This window comes from Pungitius pungitius, chromosome 12 (genome assembly GCF_949316345.1).
Source record: "Pungitius pungitius chromosome 12, fPunPun2.1, whole genome shotgun sequence".
NCBI classification, from domain to species: domain Eukaryota; kingdom Metazoa; phylum Chordata; class Actinopteri; order Perciformes; family Gasterosteidae; genus Pungitius; species Pungitius pungitius.
The window spans coordinates 16,433,565-16,450,508 of NC_084911.1; the positions used below are offsets into that span (position 1 = coordinate 16,433,565).

Here is a 16,944-nt window from a genome sequence, read left to right on the forward strand (position 1 = left end):
GTAGACGGGCGCAACCTATTCTTGCGGGGACCCACATTTCCATGTGCCGTGAGGTTATTGGTTTACCTGTGTTAGCAGCTAGGGTTAGAAAAAGTTCTCAAAAGAATGCTCAAATATTACAATACCAAAAGTGGTCCTGCAAATGAACCGCCACAGCTTTTGCAAATAAGCATTATTTCTGTGAAATTACATAGAGATTGGATTTTGAGGTTTTCCTTCGGCATTATAATGTTCCAGCAGTCTTTTCCTTATTATCATATAAAGTTTGGACGCCCAACGTGGGGCTCGAACCCACGACCCTGAGATTAAGAGTCTCATGCTCTACCGACTGAGCTAGCCGGGCACTGAAGGGTGTTGCCATAGTAGACGGGCGCAACCTATTCTGGCCGTGACCCCCATTTCCATGTGCCGTTAGGTTATTGGTTTACCTGTGTTAGCACCTAAGGTTAGAAAAAGTTCTCAAAACAATACTCAAATATTACAATACCAAAAGTGGTCCTCCACCGCAACAGCTTTTGCAAAAATGCATTATTTCTGTGAAATTACATAGAGATTGGATTTTGAGGTTTTCCTTCGGCATTATAATGTTCCATTAGTCTTTTACTTATTATCATATAAAGTTTGGACGCCCAACGTGGGGCTCGAACCCACGACCCTGAGATTAAGAGTCTCATGCTCTACCGACTGAGCTAGACGGGCACTGAAGGGTGTTGCCATAGTAGACGGGCGCAACCTATTCTTGCGGGGACCCACATTTCCATGTGCCGTGAGGTTATTGGTTTACCTGTGTTAGCAGCTAGGGTTAGAAAAAGTTCTCAAAACAATGCTCAAATATTACAATACCAAAAGTGGTCCTGCAAATGAACCGCGACAGCTTTTGCAAATAAGCATTATTTCTGTGAAATTACATAGAGATTGGATTTTGAGGTTTTCCTTCGGCATTATAATGTTCCAGCAGTCTTTTCCTTATTATCATATAAAGTTTGGACGCCCAACGTAGGGCTCGAACCCACGACCCTGAGATTAAGAGTCTCATGCTCTACCGACTGAGCTAGCCGGGCACTGAAGGGTGTTGCCATAGTAGACGGGCGCAACATATTCTGGCCGTGACCCCCATTTCCATGTGCCGTTAGGTTATTGGTTTACCTGTGTTAGCACCTAAGGTTAGAAAAAGTTCTCAAAACAATACTCAAATATTACAATACCAAAAGTGGTCCTCCACCGCAACAGCTTTTGCAAAAATGCATTATTTCTGTGAAATTACATAGAGATTGGATTTTGAGGTTTTCCTTCGGCATTATAATGTTCCATTAGTCTTTTATTTATTATCATATAAAGTTTGGACGCCCAACGTGGGGCTCGAACCCACGACCCTGAGATTAAGAGTCTCATGCTCTACCGACTGAGCTAGACGGGCACTGAAGGGTGTTGCCATAGTAGACGGGCGCAACCTATTCTTGCGGGGACCCACATTTCCATGTGCCGTGAGGTTATTGGTTTACCTGTGTTAGCAGCTAGGGTTAGAAAAAGTTCTCAAAACAATGCTCAAATATTACAATACCAAAAGTGGTCCTGCAAATGAACCGCCACAGCTTTTGCAAATAAGCATTATTTCTGTGAAATTACATAGAGATTGGATTTTGAGGTTTTCCTTCGGCATTATAATGTTCCAGCAGTCTTTTCCTTATTATCATATAAAGTTTGGACGCCCAACGTGGGGCTCGAACCCACGACCCTGAGATTAAGAGTCTCATGCTCTACCGACTGAGCTAGCCGGGCACTGAAGGGTGTTGCCATAGTAGACGGGCGCAACCTATTCTGGCCGTGACCCCCATTTCCATGTGCCGTTAGGTTATTGGTTTACCTGTGTTAGCACCTAAGGTTAGAAAAAGTTCTCAAAACAATACTCAAATATTACAATACCAAAAGTGGTCCTCCACCGCAACAGCTTTTGCAAAAATGCATTATTTCTGTGAAATTACATAGAGATTGGATTTTGAGGTTTTCCTTCGGCATTATAATGTTCCATTAGTCTTTTACTTATTATCATATAAAGTTTGGACGCCCAACGTGGGGCTCGAACCCACGACCCTGAGATTAAGAGTCTCATGCTCTACCGACTGAGCTAGACGGGCACTGAAGGGTGTTGCCATAGTAGACGGGCGCAACCTATTCTTGCGGGGACCCACATTTCCATGTGCCGTGAGGTTATTGGTTTACCTGTGTTAGCAGCTAGGGTTAGAAAAAGTTCTCAAAACAATGCTCAAATATTACAATACCAAAAGTGGTCCTGCAAATGAACCGCCACAGCTTTTGCAAATAAGCATTATTTCTGTGAAATTACATAGAGATTGGATTTTGAGGTTTTCCTTCGGCATTATAATGTTCCAGCAGTCTTTTCCTTATTATCATATAAAGTTTGGACGCCCAACGTGGGGCTCGAACCCACGACCCTGAGATTAAGAGTCTCATGCTCTACCGACTGAGCTAGCCGGGCACTGAAGGGTGTTGCCATAGTAGACGGGCGCAACCTATTCTGGCCGTGACCCCCATTTCCATGTGCCGTTAGGTTATTGGTTTACCTGTGTTAGCACCTAAGGTTAGAAAAAGTTCTCAAAACAATACTCAAATATTACAATACCAAAAGTGGTCCTCCACCGCAACAGCTTTTGCAAAAATGCATTATTTCTGTGAAATTACATAGAGATTGGATTTTGAGGTTTTCCTTCGGCATTATAATGTTCCATTAGTCTTTTACTTATTATCATATAAAGTTTGGACGCCCAACGTGGGGCTCGAACCCACGACCCTGAGATTAAGAGTCTCATGCTCTACCGACTGAGCTAGCCGGGCACTGAAGGGTGCTGCCATAGTAGACGGGCGCAACCTATTCTGGCCGTGACCCTTATTTACATGTGCTGTGAAGGTATTTCTTTAACTGTGTTAGCACCTAAGGTTAGAAAAAGTTCTCAAAACAATGCTCAAATATTACAATACCAAAAGAGGTCCTGCAAATGAACCGCCACAGCTTTTGCAAAAATGCATTATTTCTGTGAAATTACATAGAGATTGGATTTTGAGGTTTTCCTTCGGCATTATAATGTTCCATTAGTCTTTTACTTATTATCATATAAAGTTTGGACGCCCAACGTGGGGCTCGAACCCACGACCCTGAGATTAAGAGTCTCATGCTCTACCGACTGAGCTAGACGGGCACTGAAGGGTGTTGCCATAGTAGACGGGCGCAACCTATTCTTGCGGGGACCCCCATTTCCATGTGCCGTGAGGTTATTGGTTTACCTGTGTTAGCAGCTAGGGTTAGAAAAAGTTCTCAAAACAATGCTCAAATATTACAATACCAAAAGTGGTCCTGCAAATGAACCGCCAAAGCTTTTGCAAATAAGCATTATTTCTGTGAAATTACATAGAGATTGGATTTTGAGGTTTTCCTTCGGCATTATAATGTTCCAGCAGTCTTTTCCTTATTATCATATAAAGTTTGGACGCCCAACGTGGGGCTCGAACCCACGACCCTGAGATTAAGAGTCTCATGCTCTACCGACTGAGCTAGCCGGGCACTGAAGGGTGTTGCCATAGTAGACGGGCGCAACCTATTCTGGCCGTGACCCCCATTTCCATGTGCCGTTAGGTTATTGGTTTACCTGTGTTAGCACCTAAGGTTAGAAAAAGTTCTCAAAACAATACTCAAATATTACAATACCAAAAGTGGTCCTCCACCGCAACAGCTTTTGCAAAAATGCATTATTTCTGTGAAATTACATAGAGATTGGATTTTGAGGTTTTCCTTCGGCATTATAATGTTCCATTAGTCTTTTACTTATTATCATATAAAGTTTGGACGCCCAACGTGGGGCTCGAACCCACGACCGTGAGATTAAGAGTCTCATGCTCTACCGACTGAGCTAGACGGGCACTGAAGGGTGTTGCCATAGTAGACGGGCGCAACCTATTCTTGCGGGGACCCACATTTCCATGTGCCGTGAGGTTATTGGTTTACCTGTGTTAGCAGCTAGGGTTAGAAAAAGTTCTCAAAACAATGCTCAAATATTACAATACCAAAAGTGGTCCTGCAAATGAACCGCCACAGCTTTTGCAAATAAGCATTATTTCTGTGAAATTACATAGAGATTGGATTTTGAGGTTTTCCTTCGGCATTATAATGTTCCAGCAGTCTTTTCCTTATTATCATATAAAGTTTGGACGCCCAACGTGGGGCTCGAACCCACGACCCTGAGATTAAGAGTCTCATGCTCTACCGACTGAGCTAGCCGGGCACTGAAGGGTGTTGCCATAGTAGACGGGCGCAACCTATTCTGGCCGTGACCCCCATTTCCATGTGCCGTTAGGTTATTGGTTTACCTGTGTTAGCACCTAAGGTTAGAAAAAGTTCTCAAAACAATACTCAAATATTACAATACCAAAAGTGGTCCTCCACCGCAACAGCTTTTGCAAAAATGCATTATTTCTGTGAAATTACATAGAGATTGGATTTTGAGGTTTTCCTTCGGCATTATAATGTTCCATTAGTCTTTTACTTATTATCATATAAAGTTTGGACGCCCAACGTGGGGCTCGAACCCACGACCCTGAGATTAAGAGTCTCATGCTCTACCGACTGAGCTAGCCGGGCACTGAAGGGTGCTGCCATAGTAGACGGGCGCAACCTATTCTGGCCGTGACCCTTATTTACATGTGCTGTGAAGGTATTTCTTTAACTGTGTTAGCACCTAAGGTTAGAAAAAGTTCTCAAAACAATGCTCAAATATTACAATACCAAAAGAGGTCCTGCAAATGAACCGCCACAGCTTTTGCAAAAATGCATTATTTCTGTGAAATTACATAGAGATTGGATTTTGAGGTTTTCCTTCGGCATTATAATGTTCCATTAGTCTTTTACTTATTATCATATAAAGTTTGGACGCCCAACGTGGGGCTCGAACCCACGACCCTGAGATTAAGAGTCTCATGCTCTACCGACTGAGCTAGACGGGCACTGAAGGGTGTTGCCATAGTAGACGGGCGCAACCTATTCTTGCGGGGACCCCCATTTCCATGTGCCGTGAGGTTATTGGTTTACCTGTGTTAGCAGCTAGGGTTAGAAAAAGTTCTCAAAACAATGCTCAAATATTACAATACCAAAAGTGGTCCTGCAAATGAACCGCCAAAGCTTTTGCAAATAAGCATTATTTCTGTGAAATTACATAGAGATTGGATTTTGAGGTTTTCCTTCGGCATTATAATGTTCCAGCAGTCTTTTCCTTATTATCATATAAAGTTTGGACGCCCAACGTGGGGCTCGAACCCACGACCCTGAGATTAAGAGTCTCATGCTCTACCGACTGAGCTAGCCGGGCACTGAAGGGTGTTGCCATAGTAGACGGGCGCAACCTATTCTGGCCGTGACCCCCATTTCCATGTGCCGTTAGGTTATTGGTTTACCTGTGTTAGCACCTAAGGTTAGAAAAAGTTCTCAAAACAATACTCAAATATTACAATACCAAAAGTGGTCCTCCACCGCAACAGCTTTTGCAAAAATGCATTATTTCTGTGAAATTACATAGAGATTGGATTTTGAGGTTTTCCTTCGGCATTATAATGTTCCATTAGTCTTTTACTTATTATCATATAAAGTTTGGACGCCCAACGTGGGGCTCGAACCCACGACCGTGAGATTAAGAGTCTCATGCTCTACCGACTGAGCTAGACGGGCACTGAAGGGTGTTGCCATAGTAGACGGGCGCAACCTATTCTTGCGGGGACCCACATTTCCATGTGCCGTGAGGTTATTGGTTTACCTGTGTTAGCAGCTAGGGTTAGAAAAAGTTCTCAAAACAATGCTCAAATATTACAATACCAAAAGTGGTCCTGCAAATGAACCGCCACAGCTTTTGCAAATAAGCATTATTTCTGTGAAATTACATAGAGATTGGATTTTGAGGTTTTCCTTCGGCATTATAATGTTCCAGCAGTCTTTTCCTTATTATCATATAAAGTTTGGACGCCCAACGTGGGGCTCGAACCCACGACCCTGAGATTAAGAGTCTCATGCTCTACCGACTGAGCTAGCCGGGCACTGAAGGGTGTTGCCATAGTAGACGGGCGCAACCTATTCTGGCCGTGACCCCCATTTCCATGTGCCGTTAGGTTATTGGTTTACCTGTGTTAGCACCTAAGGTTAGAAAAAGTTCTCAAAACAATACTCAAATATTACAATACCAAAAGTGGTCCTCCACCGCAACAGCTTTTGCAAAAATGCATTATTTCTGTGAAATTACATAGAGATTGGATTTTGAGGTTTTCCTTCGGCATTATAATGTTCCATTAGTCTTTTACTTATTATCATATAAAGTTTGGACGCCCAACGTGGGGCTCGAACCCACGACCCTGAGATTAAGAGTCTCATGCTCTACCGACTGAGCTAGCCGGGCACTGAAGGGTGCTGCCATAGTAGACGGGCGCAACCTATTCTGGCCGTGACCCTTATTTACATGTGCTGTGAAGGTATTTCTTTAACTGTGTTAGCACCTAAGGTTAGAAAAAGTTCTCAAAACAATGCTCAAATATTACAATACCAAAAGAGGTCCTGCAAATGAACCGCCACAGCTTTTGCAAAAATGCATTATTTCTGTGAAATTACATAGAGATTGGATTTTGAGGTTTTCCTTCGGCATTATAATGTTCCATTAGTCTTTTACTTATTATCATATAAAGTTTGGACGCCCAACGTGGGGCTCGAACCCACGACCCTGAGATTAAGAGTCTCATGCTCTACCGACTGAGCTAGCCGGGCACTGAAGGGTGTTGCATTAGTAGGCGGGCGCAACCTATTCTGGCCGTGACCCCCATTTCCATGTGCCGTTAGGTTATTGGTTTACCTGTGTTAGCACCTAAGGTTAGAAAAAGTTCTCAAAACAATGCTCAAATATTACAATACCAAAAGTGGTCCTCCACCGCCACAGCTTTTGCAAATAAGCATTATTTCTGTGAAATTACATAGAGATTGGATTTTGAGGTTTTCCTTCGGCATTATAATGTTCCATTAGTCTTTTACTTATTATCATATAAAGTTTGGACGCCCAACGTGGGGCTCGAACCCACGACCCTGAGATTAAGAGTCTCATGCTCTACCGACTGAGCTAGCCGGGCACTGAAGGGTGTTGCCATAGTAGACGGGCGCAACCTATTCTTGCGGGGACCCTTATTTACATGTGCTGTGAAGGTATTGGTTTACCTGTGTTAGCAGCTAGGGTTACAAAAAGTTCTCAAAACAATGCTCAAATATTACAATACCAAAAGTGGTCCTGCAAATGAACCGCCACAGCTTTTGCAAATAAGCATTATTTCTGTGAAATTACATAGAGATTGGATTTTGAGGTTTTCCTTCGGCATTATAATGTTCCAGCAGTCTTTTCCTTATTATCATATAAAGTTTGGACGCCCAACGTGGGGCTCGAACCCACGACCCTGAGATTAAGAGTCTCATGCTCTACCGACTGAGCTAGCCGGGCACTGAAGGGTGTTGCCATAGTAGACGGGCGCAACCTATTCTGGCCGTGACCCCCATTTCCATGTGCCGTTAGATTATTGGTTTACCTGTGTTAGCACCTAAGGTTAGAAAAAGTTCTCAAAACAATGCTCAAATATTACAATACCAAAAGTGGTCCTCCACCGCCACAGCTTTTGCAAATAAGCATTATTTCTGTGAAATTACATAGAGTTTGGATTTTGAGGTTTTCCTTCGGCATTATAATGTTCCATTAGTCTTTTACTTATTATCATATAAAGTTTGGACGCCCAACGTGGGGCTCGAACCCACGACCCTGAGATTAAGAGTCTCATGCTCTACCGACTGAGCTAGCCGGGCACTGAAGGGTGTTGCCATAGTAGACGGGCGCAACCTATTCTTGCCGGGACCCACATTTCCATGTGCCGTGAGGTTATTGGTTTACCTGTGTTAGCAGCTAGGGTTAGAAAAAGTTCTCAAAACAATGCTCAAATATTACAATACCAAAAGTGGTCCTGCAAATGAACCGCCACAGCTTTTGCAAATAAGCATTATTTCTGTGAAATTACATAGAGATTGGATTTTGAGGTTTTCCTTCGGCATTATAATGTTCCAGCAGTCTTTTCCTTATTATCATATAAAGTTTGGACGCCCAACGTGGGGCTCGAACCCACGACCCTGAGATTAAGAGTCTCATGCTCTACCGACTGAGCTAGCCGGGCACTGAAGGGTGTTGCCATAGTAGACGGGCGCAACCTATTCTGGCCGTGACCCCCATTTCCATGTGCCGTTAGGTTATTGGTTTACCTGTGTTAGCACCTAAGGTTAGAAAAAGTTCTCAAAACAATACTCAAATATTACAATACCAAAAGTGGTCCTCCACCGCAACAGCTTTTGCAAAAATGCATTATTTCTGTGAAATTACATAGAGATTGGATTTTGAGGTTTTCCTTCGGCATTATAATGTTCCATTAGTCTTTTACTTATTATCATATAAAGTTTGGACGCCCAACGTGGGGCTCGAACCCACGACCCTGAGATTAAGAGTCTCATGCTCTACCGACTGAGCTAGCCGGGCACTGAAGGGTGCTGCCATAGTAGACGGGCGCAACCTATTCTGGCCGTGACCCTTATTTACATGTGCTGTGAAGGTATTTCTTTAACTGTGTTAGCACCTAAGGTTAGAAAAAGTTCTCAAAACAATGCTCAAATATTACAATACCAAAAGAGGTCCTGCAAATGAACCGCCACAGCTTTTGCAAAAATGCATTATTTCTGTGAAATTACATAGAGATTGGATTTTGAGGTTTTCCTTCGGCATTATAATGTTCCATTAGTCTTTTACTTATTATCATATAAAGTTTGGACGCCCAACGTGGGGCTCGAACCCACGACCCTGAGATTAAGAGTCTCATGCTCTACCGACTGAGCTAGCCGGGCACTGAAGGGTGTTGCATTAGTAGGCGGGCGCAACCTATTCTGGCCGTGACCCCCATTTCCATGTGCCGTTAGGTTATTGGTTTACCTGTGTTAGCACCTAAGGTTAGAAAAAGTTCTCAAAACAATGCTCAAATATTACAATACCAAAAGTGGTCCTCCACCGCCACAGCTTTTGCAAATAAGCATTATTTCTGTGAAATTACATAGAGATTGGATTTTGAGGTTTTCCTTCGGCATTATAATGTTCCATTAGTCTTTTACTTATTATCATATAAAGTTTGGACGCCCAACGTGGGGCTCGAACCCACGACCCTGAGATTAAGAGTCTCATGCTCTACCGACTGAGCTAGCCGGGCACTGAAGGGTGTTGCCATAGTAGACGGGCGCAACCTATTCTTGCGGGGACCCTTATTTACATGTGCTGTGAAGGTATTGGTTTACCTGTGTTAGCAGCTAGGGTTACAAAAAGTTCTCAAAACAATGCTCAAATATTACAATACCAAAAGTGGTCCTGCAAATGAACCGCCACAGCTTTTGCAAATAAGCATTATTTCTGTGAAATTACATAGAGATTGGATTTTGAGGTTTTCCTTCGGCATTATAATGTTCCAGCAGTCTTTTCCTTATTATCATATAAAGTTTGGACGCCCAACGTGGGGCTCGAACCCACGACCCTGAGATTAAGAGTCTCATGCTCTACCGACTGAGCTAGCCGGGCACTGAAGGGTGTTGCCATAGTAGACGGGCGCAACCTATTCTGGCCGTGACCCCCATTTCCATGTGCCGTTAGATTATTGGTTTACCTGTGTTAGCACCTAAGGTTAGAAAAAGTTCTCAAAACAATGCTCAAATATTACAATACCAAAAGTGGTCCTCCACCGCCACAGCTTTTGCAAATAAGCATTATTTCTGTGAAATTACATAGAGTTTGGATTTTGAGGTTTTCCTTCGGCATTATAATGTTCCATTAGTCTTTTACTTATTATCATATAAAGTTTGGACGCCCAACGTGGGGCTCGAACCCACGACCCTGAGATTAAGAGTCTCATGCTCTACCGACTGAGCTAGCCGGGCACTGAAGGGTGTTGCCATAGTAGACGGGCGCAACCTATTCTTGCCGGGACCCACATTTCCATGTGCCGTGAGGTTATTGGTTTACCTGTGTTAGCAGCTAGGGTTAGAAAAAGTTCTCAAAACAATGCTCAAATATTACAATACCAAAAGTGGTCCTGCAAATGAACCGCCACAGCTTTTGCAAATAAGCATTATTTCTGTGAAATTACATAGAGATTGGATTTTGAGGTTTTCCTTCGGCATTATAATGTTCCAGCAGTCTTTTCCTTATTATCATATAAAGTTTGGACGCCCAACGTGGGGCTCGAACCCACGACCCTGAGATTAAGAGTCTCATGCTCTACCGACTGAGCTAGCCGGGCACTGAAGGGTGTTGCCATAGTAGACGGGCGCAACCTATTCTTGCGGGGACCCACATTTCCATGTGCCGTGAGGTTATTGGTTTACCTGTGTTAGCAGCTAGGGTTAGAAAAAGTTCTCAAAACAATGCTCAAATATTACAATACCAAAAGTGGTCCTGCAAATGAACCGCCACAGCTTTTGCAAATAAGCATTATTTCTGTGAAATTACATAGAGATTGGATTTTGAGGTTTTCCTTCGGCATTATAATGTTCCAGCAGTCTTTTCCTTATTATCATATAAAGTTTGGACGCCCAACGTGGGGCTCGAACCCACGACCCTGAGATTAAGAGTCTCATGCTCTACCGACTGAGCTAGCCGGGCACTGAAGGGTGTTGCCATAGTAGACGGGCGCAACCTATTCTGGCCGTGACCCCCATTTCCATGTGCCGTTAGGTTATTGGTTTACCTGTGTTAGCACCTAAGGTTAGAAAAAGTTCTCAAAACAATACTCAAATATTACAATACCAAAAGTGGTCCTCCACCGCAACAGCTTTTGCAAAAATGCATTATTTCTGTGAAATTACATAGAGATTGGATTTTGAGGTTTTCCTTCGGCATTATAATGTTCCATTAGTCTTTTACTTATTATCATATAAAGTTTGGACGCCCAACGTGGGGCTCGAACCCACGACCCTGAGATTAAGAGTCTCATGCTCTACCGACTGAGCTAGACGGGCACTGAAGGGTGTTGCCATAGTAGACGGGCGCAACCTATTCTTGCGGGGACCCACATTTCCATGTGCCGTGAGGTTATTGGTTTACCTGTGTTAGCAGCTAGGGTTAGAAAAAGTTCTCAAAACAATGCTCAAATATTACAATACCAAAAGTGGTCCTGCAAATGAACCGCCACAGCTTTTGCAAATAAGCATTATTTCTGTGAAATTACATAGAGATTGGATTTTGAGGTTTTCCTTCGGCATTATAATGTTCCAGCAGTCTTTTCCTTATTATCATATAAAGTTTGGACGCCCAACGTGGGGCTCGAACCCACGACCCTGAGATTAAGAGTCTCATGCTCTACCGACTGAGCTAGCCGGGCACTGAAGGGTGTTGCCATAGTAGACGGGCGCAACCTATTCTGGCCGTGACCCCCATTTCCATGTGCCGTTAGGTTATTGGTTTACCTGTGTTAGCACCTAAGGTTAGAAAAAGTTCTCAAAACAATACTCAAATATTACAATACCAAAAGTGGTCCTCCACCGCAACAGCTTTTGCAAAAATGCATTATTTCTGTGAAATTACATAGAGATTGGATTTTGAGGTTTTCCTTCGGCATTATAATGTTCCATTAGTCTTTTACTTATTATCATATAAAGTTTGGACGCCCAACGTGGGGCTCGAACCCACGACCCTGAGATTAAGAGTCTCATGCTCTACCGACTGAGCTAGCCGGGCACTGAAGGGTGCTGCCATAGTAGACGGGCGCAACCTATTCTGGCCGTGACCCTTATTTACATGTGCTGTAAAGGTATTTCTTTAACTGTGTTAGCACCTAAGGTTAGAAAAAGTTCTCAAAACAATGCTCAAATATTACAATACCAAAAGAGGTCCTGCAAATGAACCGCCACAGCTTTTGCAAAAATGCATTATTTCTGTGAAATTACATAGAGATTGGATTTTGAGGTTTTCCTTCGGCATTATAATGTTCCATTAGTCTTTTACTTATTATCATATAAAGTTTGGACGCCCAACGTGGGGCTCGAACCCACGACCCTGAGATTAAGAGTCTCATGCTCTACCGACTGAGCTAGACGGGCACTGAAGGGTGTTGCCATAGTAGACGGGCGCAACCTATTCTTGCGGGGACCCCCATTTCCATGTGCCGTGAGGTTATTGGTTTACCTGTGTTAGCAGCTAGGGTTAGAAAAAGTTCTCAAAACAATGCTCAAATATTACAATACCAAAAGTGGTCCTGCAAATGAACCGCCAAAGCTTTTGCAAATAAGCATTATTTCTGTGAAATTACATAGAGATTGGATTTTGAGGTTTTCCTTCGGCATTATAATGTTCCAGCAGTCTTTTCCTTATTATCATATAAAGTTTGGACGCCCAACGTGGGGCTCGAACCCACGACCCTGAGATTAAGAGTCTCATGCTCTACCGACTGAGCTAGCCGGGCACTGAAGGGTGTTGCCATAGTAGACGGGCGCAACCTATTCTGGCCGTGACCCCCATTTCCATGTGCCGTTAGGTTATTGGTTTACCTGTGTTAGCACCTAAGGTTAGAAAAAGTTCTCAAAACAATACTCAAATATTACAATACCAAAAGTGGTCCTCCACCGCAACAGCTTTTGCAAAAATGCATTATTTCTGTGAAATTACATAGAGATTGGATTTTGAGGTTTTCCTTCGGCATTATAATGTTCCATTAGTCTTTTACTTATTATCATATAAAGTTTGGACGCCCAACGTGGGGCTCGAACCCACGACCCTGAGATTAAGAGTCTCATGCTCTACCGACTGAGCTAGACGGGCACTGAAGGGTGTTGCCATAGTAGACGGGCGCAACCTATTCTTGCGGGGACCCACATTTCCATGTGCCGTGAGGTTATTGGTTTACCTGTGTTAGCAGCTAGGGTTAGAAAAAGTTCTCAAAACAATGCTCAAATATTACAATACCAAAAGTGGTCCTGCAAATGAACCGCCACAGCTTTTGCAAATAAGCATTATTTCTGTGAAATTACATAGAGATTGGATTTTGAGGTTTTCCTTCGGCATTATAATGTTCCAGCAGTCTTTTCCTTATTATCATATAACGTTTGGACGCCCAACGTGGGGCTCGAACCCACGACCCTGAGATTAAGAGTCTCATGCTCTACCGACTGAGCTAGCCGGGCACTGAAGGGTGTTGCCATAGTAGACGGGCGCAACCTATTCTGGCCGTGACCCCCATTTCCATGTGCCGTTAGGTTATTGGTTTACCTGTGTTAGCACCTAAGGTTAGAAAAAGTTCTCAAAACAATACTCAAATATTACAATACCAAAAGTGGTCCTCCACCGCAACAGCTTTTGCAAAAATGCATTATTTCTGTGAAATTACATAGAGATTGGATTTTGAGGTTTTCCTTCGGCATTATAATGTTCCATTAGTCTTTTACTTATTATCATATAAAGTTTGGACGCCCAACGTGGGGCTCGAACCCACGACCCTGAGATTAAGAGTCTCATGCTCTACCGACTGAGCTAGCCGGGCACTGAAGGGTGCTGCCATAGTAGACGGGCGCAACCTATTCTGGCCGTGACCCTTATTTACATGTGCTGTGAAGGTATTTCTTTAACTGTGTTAGCACCTAAGGTTAGAAAAAGTTCTCAAAACAATGCTCAAATATTACAATACCAAAAGAGGTCCTGCAAATGAACCGCCACAGCTTTTGCAAAAATGCATTATTTCTGTGAAATTACATAGAGATTGGATTTTGAGGTTTTCCTTCGGCATTATAATGTTCCATTAGTCTTTTACTTATTATCATATAAAGTTTGGACGCCCAACGTGGGGCTCGAACCCACGACCCTGAGATTAAGAGTCTCATGCTCTACCGACTGAGCTAGACGGGCACTGAAGGGTGTTGCCATAGTAGACGGGCGCAACCTATTCTTGCGGGGACCCCCATTTCCATGTGCCGTGAGGTTATTGGTTTACCTGTGTTAGCAGCTAGGGTTAGAAAAAGTTCTCAAAACAATGCTCAAATATTACAATACCAAAAGTGGTCCTGCAAATGAACCGCCAAAGCTTTTGCAAATAAGCATTATTTCTGTGAAATTACATAGAGATTGGATTTTGAGGTTTTCCTTCGGCATTATAATGTTCCAGCAGTCTTTTCCTTATTATCATATAAAGTTTGGACGCCCAACGTGGGGCTCGAACCCACGACCCTGAGATTAAGAGTCTCATGCTCTACCGACTGAGCTAGCCGGGCACTGAAGGGTGTTGCCATAGTAGACGGGCGCAACCTATTCTGGCCGTGACCCCCATTTCCATGTGCCGTTAGGTTATTGGTTTACCTGTGTTAGCACCTAAGGTTAGAAAAAGTTCTCAAAACAATACTCAAATATTACAATACCAAAAGTGGTCCTCCACCGCAACAGCTTTTGCAAAAATGCATTATTTCTGTGAAATTACATAGAGATTGGATTTTGAGGTTTTCCTTCGGCATTATAATGTTCCATTAGTCTTTTACTTATTATCATATAAAGTTTGGACGCCCAACGTGGGGCTCGAACCCACGACCGTGAGATTAAGAGTCTCATGCTCTACCGACTGAGCTAGACGGGCACTGAAGGGTGTTGCCATAGTAGACGGGCGCAACCTATTCTTGCGGGGACCCACATTTCCATGTGCCGTGAGGTTATTGGTTTACCTGTGTTAGCAGCTAGGGTTAGAAAAAGTTCTCAAAACAATGCTCAAATATTACAATACCAAAAGTGGTCCTGCAAATGAACCGCCACAGCTTTTGCAAATAAGCATTATTTCTGTGAAATTACATAGAGATTGGATTTTGAGGTTTTCCTTCGGCATTATAATGTTCCAGCAGTCTTTTCCTTATTATCATATAAAGTTTGGACGCCCAACGTGGGGCTCGAACCCACGACCCTGAGATTAAGAGTCTCATGCTCTACCGACTGAGCTAGCCGGGCACTGAAGGGTGTTGCCATAGTAGACGGGCGCAACCTATTCTGGCCGTGACCCCCATTTCCATGTGCCGTTAGGTTATTGGTTTACCTGTGTTAGCACCTAAGGTTAGAAAAAGTTCTCAAAACAATACTCAAATATTACAATACCAAAAGTGGTCCTCCACCGCAACAGCTTTTGCAAAAATGCATTATTTCTGTGAAATTACATAGAGATTGGATTTTGAGGTTTTCCTTCGGCATTATAATGTTCCATTAGTCTTTTACTTATTATCATATAAAGTTTGGACGCCCAACGTGGGGCTCGAACCCACGACCCTGAGATTAAGAGTCTCATGCTCTACCGACTGAGCTAGCCGGGCACTGAAGGGTGCTGCCATAGTAGACGGGCGCAACCTATTCTGGCCGTGACCCTTATTTACATGTGCTGTGAAGGTATTTCTTTAACTGTGTTAGCACCTAAGGTTAGAAAAAGTTCTCAAAACAATGCTCAAATATTACAATACCAAAAGAGGTCCTGCAAATGAACCGCCACAGCTTTTGCAAAAATGCATTATTTCTGTGAAATTACATAGAGATTGGATTTTGAGGTTTTCCTTCGGCATTATAATGTTCCATTAGTCTTTTACTTATTATCATATAAAGTTTGGACGCCCAACGTGGGGCTCGAACCCACGACCCTGAGATTAAGAGTCTCATGCTCTACCGACTGAGCTAGCCGGGCACTGAAGGGTGTTGCATTAGTAGGCGGGCGCAACCTATTCTGGCCGTGACCCCCATTTCCATGTGCCGTTAGGTTATTGGTTTACCTGTGTTAGCACCTAAGGTTAGAAAAAGTTCTCAAAACAATGCTCAAATATTACAATACCAAAAGTGGTCCTCCACCGCCACAGCTTTTGCAAATAAGCATTATTTCTGTGAAATTACATAGAGATTGGATTTTGAGGTTTTCCTTCGGCATTATAATGTTCCATTAGTCTTTTACTTATTATCATATAAAGTTTGGACGCCCAACGTGGGGCTCGAACCCACGACCCTGAGATTAAGAGTCTCATGCTCTACCGACTGAGCTAGCCGGGCACTGAAGGGTGTTGCCATAGTAGACGGGCGCAACCTATTCTTGCGGGGACCCTTATTTACATGTGCTGTGAAGGTATTGGTTTACCTGTGTTAGCAGCTAGGGTTACAAAAAGTTCTCAAAACAATGCTCAAATATTACAATACCAAAAGTGGTCCTGCAAATGAACCGCCACAGCTTTTGCAAATAAGCATTATTTCTGTGAAATTACATAGAGATTGGATTTTGAGGTTTTCCTTCGGCATTATAATGTTCCAGCAGTCTTTTCCTTATTATCATATAAAGTTTGGACGCCCAACGTGGGGCTCGAACCCACGACCCTGAGATTAAGAGTCTCATGCTCTACCGACTGAGCTAGCCGGGCACTGAAGGGTGTTGCCATAGTAGACGGGCGCAACCTATTCTGGCCGTGACCCCCATTTCCATGTGCCGTTAGATTATTGGTTTACCTGTGTTAGCACCTAAGGTTAGAAAAAGTTCTCAAAACAATGCTCAAATATTACAATACCAAAAGTGGTCCTCCACCGCCACAGCTTTTGCAAATAAGCATTATTTCTGTGAAATTACATAGAGTTTGGATTTTGAGGTTTTCCTTCGGCATTATAATGTTCCATTAGTCTTTTACTTATTATCATATAAAGTTTGGACGCCCAACGTGGGGCTCGAACCCACGACCGTGAGATTAAGAGTCTCATGCTCTACCGACTGAGCTAGACGGGCACTGAAGGGTGTTGCCATAGTAGACGGGCGCAACCTATTCTTGCGGGGACCCACATTTCCATGTGCCGTGAGGTT

General features: G+C 43.3%; 1 protein-coding gene and 33 non-coding genes across 34 annotated transcripts in view; all 34 read right to left on the reverse strand.

Moving 5' to 3' along the window:
* Positions 1-16,944, reverse strand: part of slc16a3a (solute carrier family 16 member 3a) — a 242,377-nt gene that overhangs the window by 61,411 nt on the left and 164,022 nt on the right. The window lies entirely within an intron of this gene.
* Positions 271-343, reverse strand: trnak-cuu (transfer RNA lysine (anticodon CUU)). Its single transcript has one exon. It is a non-coding gene; the product is annotated as a tRNA-Lys (tRNA).
* Positions 1,707-1,779, reverse strand: trnak-cuu (transfer RNA lysine (anticodon CUU)). Its single transcript has one exon. It is a non-coding gene; the product is annotated as a tRNA-Lys (tRNA).
* trnak-cuu (transfer RNA lysine (anticodon CUU)) lies at positions 2,425-2,497 on the reverse strand. Its single transcript has one exon. It is a non-coding gene; the product is annotated as a tRNA-Lys (tRNA).
* trnak-cuu (transfer RNA lysine (anticodon CUU)) lies at positions 2,781-2,853 on the reverse strand. Its single transcript has one exon. It is a non-coding gene; the product is annotated as a tRNA-Lys (tRNA).
* Positions 3,505-3,577, reverse strand: trnak-cuu (transfer RNA lysine (anticodon CUU)). The gene has a single exon. It is a non-coding gene; the product is annotated as a tRNA-Lys (tRNA).
* trnak-cuu (transfer RNA lysine (anticodon CUU)) lies at positions 4,223-4,295 on the reverse strand. Its single transcript has one exon. It is a non-coding gene; the product is annotated as a tRNA-Lys (tRNA).
* On the reverse strand, positions 4,579-4,651 carry trnak-cuu (transfer RNA lysine (anticodon CUU)). Its single transcript has one exon. It is a non-coding gene; the product is annotated as a tRNA-Lys (tRNA).
* trnak-cuu (transfer RNA lysine (anticodon CUU)) lies at positions 5,303-5,375 on the reverse strand. Its single transcript has one exon. It is a non-coding gene; the product is annotated as a tRNA-Lys (tRNA).
* trnak-cuu (transfer RNA lysine (anticodon CUU)) lies at positions 6,021-6,093 on the reverse strand. Its single transcript has one exon. It is a non-coding gene; the product is annotated as a tRNA-Lys (tRNA).
* Positions 6,377-6,449, reverse strand: trnak-cuu (transfer RNA lysine (anticodon CUU)). The gene has a single exon. It is a non-coding gene; the product is annotated as a tRNA-Lys (tRNA).
* trnak-cuu (transfer RNA lysine (anticodon CUU)) lies at positions 6,739-6,811 on the reverse strand. The gene has a single exon. It is a non-coding gene; the product is annotated as a tRNA-Lys (tRNA).
* On the reverse strand, positions 7,095-7,167 carry trnak-cuu (transfer RNA lysine (anticodon CUU)). The gene has a single exon. It is a non-coding gene; the product is annotated as a tRNA-Lys (tRNA).
* trnak-cuu (transfer RNA lysine (anticodon CUU)) lies at positions 7,457-7,529 on the reverse strand. Its single transcript has one exon. It is a non-coding gene; the product is annotated as a tRNA-Lys (tRNA).
* trnak-cuu (transfer RNA lysine (anticodon CUU)) lies at positions 7,813-7,885 on the reverse strand. The gene has a single exon. It is a non-coding gene; the product is annotated as a tRNA-Lys (tRNA).
* Positions 8,175-8,247, reverse strand: trnak-cuu (transfer RNA lysine (anticodon CUU)). The gene has a single exon. It is a non-coding gene; the product is annotated as a tRNA-Lys (tRNA).
* trnak-cuu (transfer RNA lysine (anticodon CUU)) lies at positions 8,531-8,603 on the reverse strand. The gene has a single exon. It is a non-coding gene; the product is annotated as a tRNA-Lys (tRNA).
* Positions 8,893-8,965, reverse strand: trnak-cuu (transfer RNA lysine (anticodon CUU)). The gene has a single exon. It is a non-coding gene; the product is annotated as a tRNA-Lys (tRNA).
* On the reverse strand, positions 9,249-9,321 carry trnak-cuu (transfer RNA lysine (anticodon CUU)). The gene has a single exon. It is a non-coding gene; the product is annotated as a tRNA-Lys (tRNA).
* trnak-cuu (transfer RNA lysine (anticodon CUU)) lies at positions 9,611-9,683 on the reverse strand. The gene has a single exon. It is a non-coding gene; the product is annotated as a tRNA-Lys (tRNA).
* Positions 9,967-10,039, reverse strand: trnak-cuu (transfer RNA lysine (anticodon CUU)). The gene has a single exon. It is a non-coding gene; the product is annotated as a tRNA-Lys (tRNA).
* On the reverse strand, positions 10,329-10,401 carry trnak-cuu (transfer RNA lysine (anticodon CUU)). The gene has a single exon. It is a non-coding gene; the product is annotated as a tRNA-Lys (tRNA).
* trnak-cuu (transfer RNA lysine (anticodon CUU)) lies at positions 10,691-10,763 on the reverse strand. The gene has a single exon. It is a non-coding gene; the product is annotated as a tRNA-Lys (tRNA).
* Positions 11,409-11,481, reverse strand: trnak-cuu (transfer RNA lysine (anticodon CUU)). The gene has a single exon. It is a non-coding gene; the product is annotated as a tRNA-Lys (tRNA).
* On the reverse strand, positions 11,765-11,837 carry trnak-cuu (transfer RNA lysine (anticodon CUU)). The gene has a single exon. It is a non-coding gene; the product is annotated as a tRNA-Lys (tRNA).
* trnak-cuu (transfer RNA lysine (anticodon CUU)) lies at positions 12,489-12,561 on the reverse strand. Its single transcript has one exon. It is a non-coding gene; the product is annotated as a tRNA-Lys (tRNA).
* On the reverse strand, positions 13,207-13,279 carry trnak-cuu (transfer RNA lysine (anticodon CUU)). The gene has a single exon. It is a non-coding gene; the product is annotated as a tRNA-Lys (tRNA).
* Positions 13,563-13,635, reverse strand: trnak-cuu (transfer RNA lysine (anticodon CUU)). Its single transcript has one exon. It is a non-coding gene; the product is annotated as a tRNA-Lys (tRNA).
* trnak-cuu (transfer RNA lysine (anticodon CUU)) lies at positions 14,287-14,359 on the reverse strand. The gene has a single exon. It is a non-coding gene; the product is annotated as a tRNA-Lys (tRNA).
* trnak-cuu (transfer RNA lysine (anticodon CUU)) lies at positions 15,005-15,077 on the reverse strand. The gene has a single exon. It is a non-coding gene; the product is annotated as a tRNA-Lys (tRNA).
* Positions 15,361-15,433, reverse strand: trnak-cuu (transfer RNA lysine (anticodon CUU)). Its single transcript has one exon. It is a non-coding gene; the product is annotated as a tRNA-Lys (tRNA).
* Positions 15,723-15,795, reverse strand: trnak-cuu (transfer RNA lysine (anticodon CUU)). Its single transcript has one exon. It is a non-coding gene; the product is annotated as a tRNA-Lys (tRNA).
* Positions 16,079-16,151, reverse strand: trnak-cuu (transfer RNA lysine (anticodon CUU)). Its single transcript has one exon. It is a non-coding gene; the product is annotated as a tRNA-Lys (tRNA).
* Positions 16,441-16,513, reverse strand: trnak-cuu (transfer RNA lysine (anticodon CUU)). Its single transcript has one exon. It is a non-coding gene; the product is annotated as a tRNA-Lys (tRNA).